General features: G+C 42.9%; 2 pseudogenes; one reads left to right on the top strand and one right to left on the bottom strand.

Moving 5' to 3' along the window:
* Positions 1 to 4,146: 4,146 nt before the first annotated feature.
* Positions 4,147 to 4,811, bottom strand: LOC114223365 (complement component 1 Q subcomponent-binding protein, mitochondrial pseudogene; annotated as a pseudogene).
* Positions 4,812 to 7,908: 3,097 nt separating this feature from the next.
* On the top strand, positions 7,909 to 9,729 carry LOC114223389 (peroxisomal acyl-coenzyme A oxidase 1 pseudogene; annotated as a pseudogene).
* The last annotated feature ends 548 nt before the right edge of the window (positions 9,730 to 10,277 follow it).

The following is a 10,277-nucleotide window of genomic DNA, read 5'->3' as shown; positions in this document are numbered from 1 at the left end:
TTGCATAAGTAGTGCCAAGATCATATTTCCTCACCTCTCCCCACCTAAGTAAAACCTGTTCATTCTTCTGACCTCAACCCAAATGCCATTTCTCAGGGAAACCTTCCTTGATGGTCAGAACCACCATTATGTGCATTCACGTACTGCCTGCCTTGCCCCCTAACAACTTCTACAGTTTGTGATTATATATGGAACAGCACAGTGGTCTGAGTAATATTGCTCTCCTACTGGTCCTATAAGCTTCACAGGGACTATATCTTTTTTTCTTAACTTTGTATCTTTATTTCCTATCCCAGTGCCCTAAATATGTTAGGACTTCAAAAAATATTTGCTGAATAAGGGCAGTTTAATACAAATAAATGACCACAATCTCTCCTATTTATATAGCCCTATTTAGTTATCAAGTACTTTGCTTACATTTTCCGATCTTATATTCAAAATAGACGAGTTGAGTAGTGACACATGCTCTTAGGTTGTGATTTAGGGGCTGAGGTGGATGGTACTCCAAAGGTATGACTCTGTCCCGTGCTCTGACCCTGTAAAGTCTACCACATTCCTTTGGGTCTCATCCCTCTCTGTGTAAAATAAGTGCCAGATTCAACACATATAAAGTGGTCCTCCAAATAAAGAAGAAAAAGATCAACTCCTAAGAAGCAAAAGGACAAATGTATAAATAGAAAATTGGTAACAGAGAAAACATAATTAAAATATATTAAAAGATACTATTCCTTAGTAAATGCAGGGAAGCGGTCAGAATTGTACTCACATTGTAATTCAGATGCCCAGAGGAAATGTTTCTTTATTCTAAAATGTGATCTGGTCTCCCTCTCTTACTCACTGCGCACCAGGGGAAAAAATCCACATTCTTATTTCAGAAAATCCACATTCTGAAAAATATACCCAAATCTAGTAACTGTAGTCTGCACTGATGTGATAATTTAAAGTCTGCTACATTTTTGCTCAATAGCCCTAAGTAGAAAGTCTAGTGTCCCAGAGTTCTACCTACTCTCTTTGTTTCTCTGAAACATGACTTTGGGTGTAAAAAGAACATTAGTGGGTCCTTGTGGTGTGAGATTAGTGGGGAAGAAGCCCCAAACTTGTATATTACATCGGTGTAATGCTTTCTGCTCCAGTGTCCCTGTCTACCTGCTTTGTTGGGCACCCTGATGCTGATGTATGTAGATCATGAACGTGTCCGCTAACTCTACTGACTTGGTCATAGCTAGCCGAACTCAAGGACTGGCTCTACCTTATCTCGGCTCTCAGCAGCCCTCTCTGTCTTCTGGCCACACCTTTACCCAGCCTCTTGCCTCCTTCCATAGCTTCTTTTGGGGGGCCACGAGGCCATGCCACAGTTGATCCCGTGTCAGAACCATTGGCTGCCAACTCAGCATCCATGTTACAAAGGAGCTGTGAGAGGCTTAGAATGACAACCCAAAAGACAACACCCTCCAGGCTCTCAGGTGAAAGCCTAGACTCAACGAAGGGAATTTTGCTGGATTGACCCAAAAGTGGTGTGGCTGGAAGAAAGTATTTTGAGTTTAAGAAGGAAAAATGCTGAAACCTGTAGAAAGAGGGGGCATTTAGCCAGCCAGTCTACATGAAAGAATGGGCTTCTTAAAGTTGCATCCACTTCTCTGCAGCACCCAGGGGGCACCTGAACTGGGATGCCTTGGGGTTGGGTGGAGGAGGCATCCTGAGTGTTGGTATTGAGAGCAGTTGCAAAGGACTCTGGGATGCTTGCCTCAGAGACTTTAGGATGTTGCCTGTCTTCAAGAGAGATACAGACGGACAATGAGCCTTTCAGAATAGATCAGCGTGAAACAAAAATACAGAGCCCTCCTTGAATGCTCTGGAAGGTCTAAGACTTTTAAGATTAGTCCTGGTGGTGTGAGGGTATAAGAGAAAACCCCCGAAATCTACTAGAATGGAATTTCCCACCAGCCCAGCAAGATGGGGTTTAGAGCCGATTACATTTGTTTAGGGATAGAAATAAATGTGCTATTTCTCTCACTCTAGTGTGTGAACTAAAACTGTTAACTCACATGTAAGAATGTAAATATATATACAAAGAGAGGTCAGGAAAAGAGAAGGACCGAATGGTTTTCCAGATGGTTTAACCTTTGCTGGGTGGTAGGGGTAAGCTGCAAGAGGGGAATGGCAACAGGGACCTTTCTGGTTTTATTCCGTATTTATTCTTATCGCTTAGATCATCGACCTCGAGACTCCATTCTCGTCACTTGTGTAATAAGCACATACAATCAAAAGAAAAAGATTGTGTCAGATGATTGCTGTGAGTTTCTGGCAGGCCTGTCATCCTCACCACTCTGTGATGAGGTTCTCCAAAGCAGCTGCAAATGAGGGAGGCCCAGCTCCACATGCCAACTTCTCACCTCGCCAGCCAGAACCCTCCACCACAGGACCTTGCTGCTTTTCCACCTTCACCTGTTGGGCTCCCTACTTGCCCCTTGAAGTCCCCGGAGGAGAGCTATCAAAACACATGAGACACCTAGACCCCATTCCCAGAGACTTGGAGTCAGTTGTTCTCAGGAGGGCCCCAGGCCTCGGAGCTTTCCAAATCTTCCGGGTGATTCTAATAGCAGCCAAGCTCAGAACCATGGAAGACACTTTCTGGGGGTCCGCCTGAACACAGCAACGGTTTCCCACCCCCCTTTGTCCCGCTGGACCTTCTGCCTCCATCCCAGTCCTTGCTACCTCCTTCTGTCAAAATCCTCTCTCTCTTGCAAGACTCTTCCCAAATCCCACCTTCTTTAAGAAGGCTTTGTCCCGTGGCTGTGACCCTTCCCTCCTAAGCATCCCCATTGGACTTTATTCATCCTTCTTGTGTGATCTTTATTTTGGCACATTTTGCACCGTAACTAGCTGGGTGTTTGCTTATGTACAAGACTGGAAGCTCCTTGAGGCTGGTGGCCAGGGTTTATTCCTCTCTGCTGGGTCTCTTGGGGGATACAGAGGGACACACACATACATACACAAACAGTGGGGAACCAAATTGCCCGAATCGTCACAATTATTTTAGTCAAACTCCACCCACACAGACTAAAATACATAAATGTTTGTGGGAAATGGAAGGATAAATGAATCACATTCATTTTCAGGAAAACACAGCTAAATGCTTCTTCCTTGAAAACATATTCTGCAGAGTTAAAATCTCCGTGTGCTTACTGTGCGTGCTGGAAGTCCGACGGAGAAACTGCCCGCTGCTGGGATGGGATCTAGGTGAATGGAGGATCTTGGATTTAGAAATTCTGACTTCTTGGAAATGAACTCATAAATTTAATCTTCTTAATGTCCTCTGGGAGGAAAAATATATCCAAAATTTCAGTTTAGTCCTACAAGTACAGAGAAAGCAAGTCCCAAAGAATCTAAGAATGCCAATTAAGTGGGGAAGGAGAGAAAAAATGTATCTATCCTTTCCAAAATATGTACTCATCTCAAACTCTGATTCTTGGAAATGAGAGTGCTGATGGAAACATTGCCATAAAGTGGTGGCGTCCCACGGTCCTTGTCAGGATACAGACCTGAATTGTGCAAGCCTCTGGATTTAGCTATCAGCTTACAGGAAACACGGGGACAGATAAATAGTTTAAAGGACGGGACAGGGGTGCAAGCAGCAAAATTCAGGCTGGGAAAGTCTACAGGGTAAATGATCTGGGTGTGTCAACAGATAAATTGCCCATAGAAGAGATAGAGAGGTAAGGTAAAAGAGAACTTAGGGGCCTTTTCAACCTGCTGCAACTCATTGCCTTTATTATGGTCCTGATTCAAACAATAAACTATAAAACAAAAAATATTTATGAGGCAATTAGGGAAATGTGAACACAGAAGATGTATTTGATAATAGTAAGAAATTACATATTTTGTGATAATGGTATTATAGATATAATTATTATATATTGCTACATAGTATGTATAACACCATTATTATATATATTATACATATGTACACATATAATGGCATAATGTATAACAATATATTAATATATAATGAATGAATGAATTATATCATTATATGTTAATACATGAGAACATATGTCTTATTATGTTATATGTCATAATACATTATTAATATAATATATAATTCTATATTTCCGTAAAATGAAGGTATTTCATGTCTTGTCTGCTCTACCAGCTCTTGATAAAACTGTTGTGCTCTTCGAGAAGAGTAATATATTCCTGGTGCTCCAGGGCTGTGCTGAGCTCCACCTACTCATCCGCAGAAGTGTCATTCACCACCCTGCAGTCCACCAGCAAATACGTTAGGTGGTCATAGAAAGCCCAGGCCAGGGACTCAGTGTTGGGTGTGTAAGTCATGTCCTTCCGTTCAGACTCGCCACTGGACTGAAAACTCACTTCCCTGGTGGATAAATGTCATTCTTGTCCTCCTCTTCTTGTCCAACCTCATCTTCTGGATAGTGACAGTCCAGCACAAGGACCTTCTTGTCATCATTCTTTATAACTTCAGCCACAAAATTGGGAGTGGACATCAATCAGGCTCCTGTTCTTCAACCTTCTGTCCTTGGGAGGGCTCCTCCTCCCCATGAAATGTTGGTGGGATGCTCTTGTAAATATTTAAAATGACAGTGATCTTTTCTCCAGTAATTTTCCACACGAATTTGGCTTCTTCCCCATTCACTTCCACCTCCCAACTTCCAGACATCTTTGGGAAGGGACTTATCCTTCTGTATCATCTTTTTCTCCTTAAGTCCATCATTTAAGGATTCAACAAATTTGTCACCCTAGCTGTGCAGCTCACCACAGCTGTAGGCACAGGACCTGGCACAGCACATAGGAGTCCCAGTCCCTTGGAAGGCAGCTCCGCAGTGGTGGACTCCTTAGGGCACCAAGGTGCTTTAGTCTTGAAATCTTAGAGCAAAAATGTAGAGTTGAAATTATATAATGTCTGGGATTTGCTTCAAAATAACCCTGGTGTCAGGGAGTAAGTGAGAGTATAGACAAAATGAGATTGTCCCTGACTTAATTTTTCAACGAGTACCTGGAGTTTATTATATGATTCTCTACTTATGTCACATTTTTGCAAAAGCATCTAAAGTATTAACAAAAAGATATTAAAACATATTACACTAATTTAAGTAAAAGCAAATTACTAATAAAATCACACAATCATCACATTTTTAAAAAAACATCTGGGACCACTTTAATGGATAAGAACTGTCCGGGTTGCCCAACCTCTTGATTCCTTGCAGTACATAAGGGATAAAGCATTTTCCAGCTAATAATTGGAGGGGGGTAGGGGCTTGAGGGAGAAATGTTGTTGATTCAAGAAAGTATTTGATTCTTGCCTTAAAAGCTGATTAAAACAGAAATTAGAGTTTCAAAAAATTAAGGCAGTCTGGAGGGAAGGTGGATGAGGGGAAGGGATAAGTGGGGGATGGGCATTAAGGAGGGCATTTGATGTAATGACCATTGGGTGTTATATGCAACTGATGAATCACTGAATTCTACCTCTGAAACTAATAAAAAAAATTAAGGCCGTTTGACTTAGGATAAAAAAAAAAATTGCCTGGGAGTGATAAGCAAACATCTGGAGGTTACAGAGTGAAAAATTGAGCAGAGAACAATTGGTTTTTACAAACTTTCAAGCCAACTGGGGAATAAAAAGTGGTAGAGAAGAGAAATACAAAATTGGGGGAAATGCCAAATCAGAGGGTAGAGGCTGGATTGCACGGAGATGGGGACCATTCATGGACTGGTGAGATGTTGGTTGCTATTCTGTCATGACATTTGCAAGGACACCCACAAGCCCCATTTTTTCCAATCTAGTCATGTGTGTAAGATGAGAAGGAATCCATAATCTGCCTTTGAACATGAACTTCTGGAGAGTGACAAACAATGAAGAGAAAAAAAAGATCAATGTCAAGTTGAAATGGAGCAAGCAGAAGGGAAAGAAGTCAGCATGGCTTGTGTAAGAAAATGTATAATCCCCCCCCAACTCCACCGCCCCCGACACACACACACTCTGAATTCTTCCTATTCCTGCCTGTTCTCAGGGCAGGGCATCAGCTATACTGGTTACCTGAAATGATCATCCCAGGAAAGGATTGTTGTAGGAAAATGAACTGAGAAAAGAGAACAGACTCCAAGTGACTCAGGGCAAAGAAAGAACTTGTGGGGTCACTGCATTCACATAACCTGACACACATACCCTATAAGAAAGGATTACCTGGGCTTCCACGAGTGGAAAGCCAGCCAAAGAGGGTAAGTGAAGGGAGAGAGGCAGAGCTCAGGAAAAATCAGCGAAATGCAGGTGAAGGTGGTGTCAGAGACCACCGAAACTTCCTTCAAACATCCACCTCCAAAAGCATATCTGGGGTCCCTTGAAATCATGGGCAGCTGCACTGTGTGCCTTCTATGTCAAGTGTTCTCGTGGGATTGTTCCCTCTATACTCATGGAACTTCAGAGAAGCCTCAGGAATGTCTAGACAGGGCAAGATGGAGGCCGGAGGGTGGGGAGTACATAGGAGACTTGGCTGAAATTTTGCATGAGAAGCTGTCAGACATCTAGATACAACGGATAAAGTGCTTGATGTGTAGAATATCTGTGTTAGAGACTGGGGATAGGTTCTTAGAAATCTAAAAAGAATTTTTTAAAATTAACTCCAGAAAAAGCAAAATTTTGTACAAGAAGAGAATGTATTTTTAATACATTACATGGCTCAGTGTGAATAATATTCATGTTACCATAATAATGTAAGCAATGGAAGTTCATTTATTAAAAAAAATTAACAACTCTATTGGGTGAAATGGGACATTTATGTGGGGAGGTAGATAGGCTAAATTCTCAATTTTCACAATATGAAAACAAAGAATACTTAAAGGTGGTTGGAATCAAGAAATTAGCAGTATATTGGCTAGTTATTTTGAAATATGGATCTAAATAACACAAGAAACGTTAAGAATATTTGGAAGTGGTTGCCCCTGGAAAGCTGAAATTGAGGACAGAAAGCCTGAGGCAAGGAATGCTAGATTCCTTTCTTTTGGGAGGGGGAAGGCGGTTATATTTGAGCTTTTAAGCCATAAACATAGTACTTAAATTAAAAAAATTAAAAAACATATAAGATATTTGTGTGTCACTAATGACTGAACTAGTCATTAGTAAATTCTTCTGATTTTTAGAACCTATAATTCTCTACCAAAATATGTAAAAGCCTTCAACATATTGCCTGGGGCAGAGGAGGTGCTTAGCCACTGTTAGTTCCCAGAAGCTTCCAGGGTCACAAATACTGTGCCTCTATTGGGAGTGGCTTTGTCTGTTGAGCATGGGCTTTCACTTTTGACATGAAAATCTGCTTTAGCTCTCTGCTTTGCCTTTGTGCTTGTGTATAGGCATGGGGCTGTGTGTTACACTGTTGTCAATCAAAAAAAGACTTTTTTTTTATTATGTTACGTTAATCACTATACATTACATCATTAGTTTTTGTTGTATTGTTCCATGATTCATTGTTTGCGTGTAACACCCAGTGCCCCATGCAGAACGTGCCCTCTTTAATACCCATCACCAGGCTAACCCATCCTCCCACCCCCCTCTCGTCTCTAGAACCCTCATTTTGTTTTTCAGAGTCCATATCAAAAAAAGACTTTTTTTTAAAAGATTTATTTATTTATTTGAGAGAGAGAGAAAGAGTACATGAGAGGGGGGAGGGTCAGAGGGAGAAGCAGGCTTCTTTGCTGAGCAGGGAGCCTGGTGTGGGACTCGATCGCGCGACTCCGGGATCATGATCTGAGCCGAAGGCAGTCCCTTAACCACCTGAGCTACCCAGGCGCCCAAAAAAAGACTTTTTAAAAATAATTTTGTTAGGACACCCGTCACCGCCGCCGCCGCCACTGCTTCAACCTCTGCCGTCACTGTCGCTGCGAGTCGCCACCATGAACCAAGATCTTCGCAGGGAGCGGGAAGTCGCCGCCTTCAACCCGGAGCTGCTCACTCACGTCCTGGATGGCAGCCCTGAGAACACCCCGCGCCGCGGAGAGATCGAGAACCTGATCCTGAATGACCCAGACTTCCGGCACGAGGACTTGAATTTCCTCTCTCGCAGCCAGCATTACGAGGTTGCTGTTAGGAAGAGTGCCAACATGGTGAAGAAGATGAGGGAGTTAGGCATCGCAGACCCAGAGGAAATCATGTGGTTTAAAAAGAACTCATCTCTGAGGCTTGGAAACCACAGCCACTTAACGATCCTGAAACTCAGGAGTTCATTCTCAACAGCGCTACTGTGACCTCCATCAAGTGGTGGCCTGGTGGACTTGGGAAGACTTCAAATTATGCAATAGTTCTTGCCTAACTCATCACTAAGGGGGAAATGCTACGGATTACATGCCTTTATCCTACCTCTTCGTGAAATTGGGACCCATAAGCCTTTGCCAGGTATTACCGTGGGAGATATCGGCCCCAAATTTGGCTCTGATGAGATGGATAAGGGCTACCTGAAGATGGACAATTATCGTATTCCCAGAGAAAACATGCTGATGAAGTATGCCCAGGTGAAGCCTGATGGCACGTACTTGAAACCTGTGAGTGACAAGCTGACCTGCGGGACCCTGGTGTTTGTCAGGTCCTTTCTTGTAGGAGAAGCTGCTCGGTCTCTGTCCAAGGCTTGCCCCATTGCCATCCGATACAGCGCTGTGAGGCACCAGTCTGAAATCAAGCCAGGTGCACCAGAACCACAGATTTTGGATTTTCAGACCCAGCAGTATAAACTCTTCCCACTCCTGGCCACTGCCTATGCCTTCCAGTTTGTAGGTGCGCACATGAAGGAGACCTACCATCGAATTAATGAGGACATTGGCCAAGGGGATCTGAGTGAACTGCCTGAGCTCCACGCCCTCACTGCCGGCCTGAAGGCTTTCACTTCCTGGACAACCAATGCTGCTATCGAAGCCTGTCAGATGGCATGTGGCGGACATGGCTGCCCTCACTGCAGTGGCCTTCTAAATATCTATGTCACTTTTACCCCCACCTGTACCTTTGAAGGAGAGACCACTGTCATGATGCTGCAGATGGCTAGGTTCCTGATGAAAAGTTATGACCAAGTGCACTCAGGGAAGTTGGTGTGCGGCATGGGGTCCTACTTGAATGGCCCGCCCACTCAGCACATCCAGCTGCAGCAGGTGGCAGTGTGGCCAACTGGTGGACATCGACAGCCCCGACAGCCTAACGTAAGCGTACAGCCTTCGTGCAGCCAGATTGGTAGAACTTGCTGCAAAAAAGCTTCAAAATGAAGTGATTCACAGAAAAAGCAAGGAGGTAGCATGGAATCTAACTTCCGTTGACCTTGTTCAAGCCAGCGAGGCACATTGCCACTATGTGGCAGTTAAGCTCTTTTCAGAAAAACTCCTCAAAATTCGAGATAAATCTGTCCACACCGTCTTAAGGAATTTATGTCTCTTGTATTGTCTGTATGGAATCAGTCAGAAGGCAGGGGATTTTCTTCAGGGAAGCATCATGACAGAGTCTCAGATTACCCAAGTAAATCAGCGCATAAAGGAGTTGCTGATTGCAATTTGCCCAGATGCTGTTGCTTTGGTGGATGTGTTTGATTTTCAGGATGTGACACTCGGCTCTTGCTTGGCCGTTACGATGGGAACGTGTTATGAGAATTTGTTTGAGTGGGCCAAGAAATTCTCACTGAACAAATCAGAGGTCCATGAGTCTTCAAGTACCTGAAACCACTGCAGTCCAAGCTCTAAAGGGTCGTGGGGACAAGGACCATTTACTCCAGAAAGCACTGGACTCGATACCCTTTACACTTGTCACACAAAGCTGCTTGGGATCTTGACCAAACTCAGAGAGCTATAGAGCAAATGATAAATTGAGAAATGAAGAAAATGAAGAAAATGTAAATGTTTGAAATGAAGAAAAAAATGAACAGACTTCAGAGATTCAATGAAAAAAAGGAAAAATATAATTTTGTTATTGAAGCATAACATACACATTGTAAAGTACACAAATCTTAAGTGCTCAGCTTGGTAAGTTTTTTTGCGAAGTGAATACACCTACATAATCAGTACTCTGATCAAGAAGAAGAACATTACTAGCAGCCCTACCAAATAACTATCCCCTCCACCCTCTCCAAAGGTAACTAGTGCTCTCAATTCCAAACCAAATATAGTATGTATTCTTTTGTGTCTAAACGTTCCTTTCCCTCAAGTTTCTTTATGTAATTCATCAGTTGCCATTTACCACAATGTATCTATGTTGATAGGTGAATAACACTGCTGTGAATAATCTGAATTTC

The sequence above is a fragment of the Eumetopias jubatus genome, unplaced genomic scaffold (genome assembly GCF_037043125.1).
Source record: "Eumetopias jubatus isolate StellerSeaLion01/CBP00866 unplaced genomic scaffold, mEumJub1_p1.0 scaffold_15, whole genome shotgun sequence".
NCBI lineage: Eukaryota > Metazoa > Chordata > Mammalia > Carnivora > Otariidae > Eumetopias > Eumetopias jubatus.
This window is presented reverse-complemented; position numbering and strand designations above follow the sequence as displayed.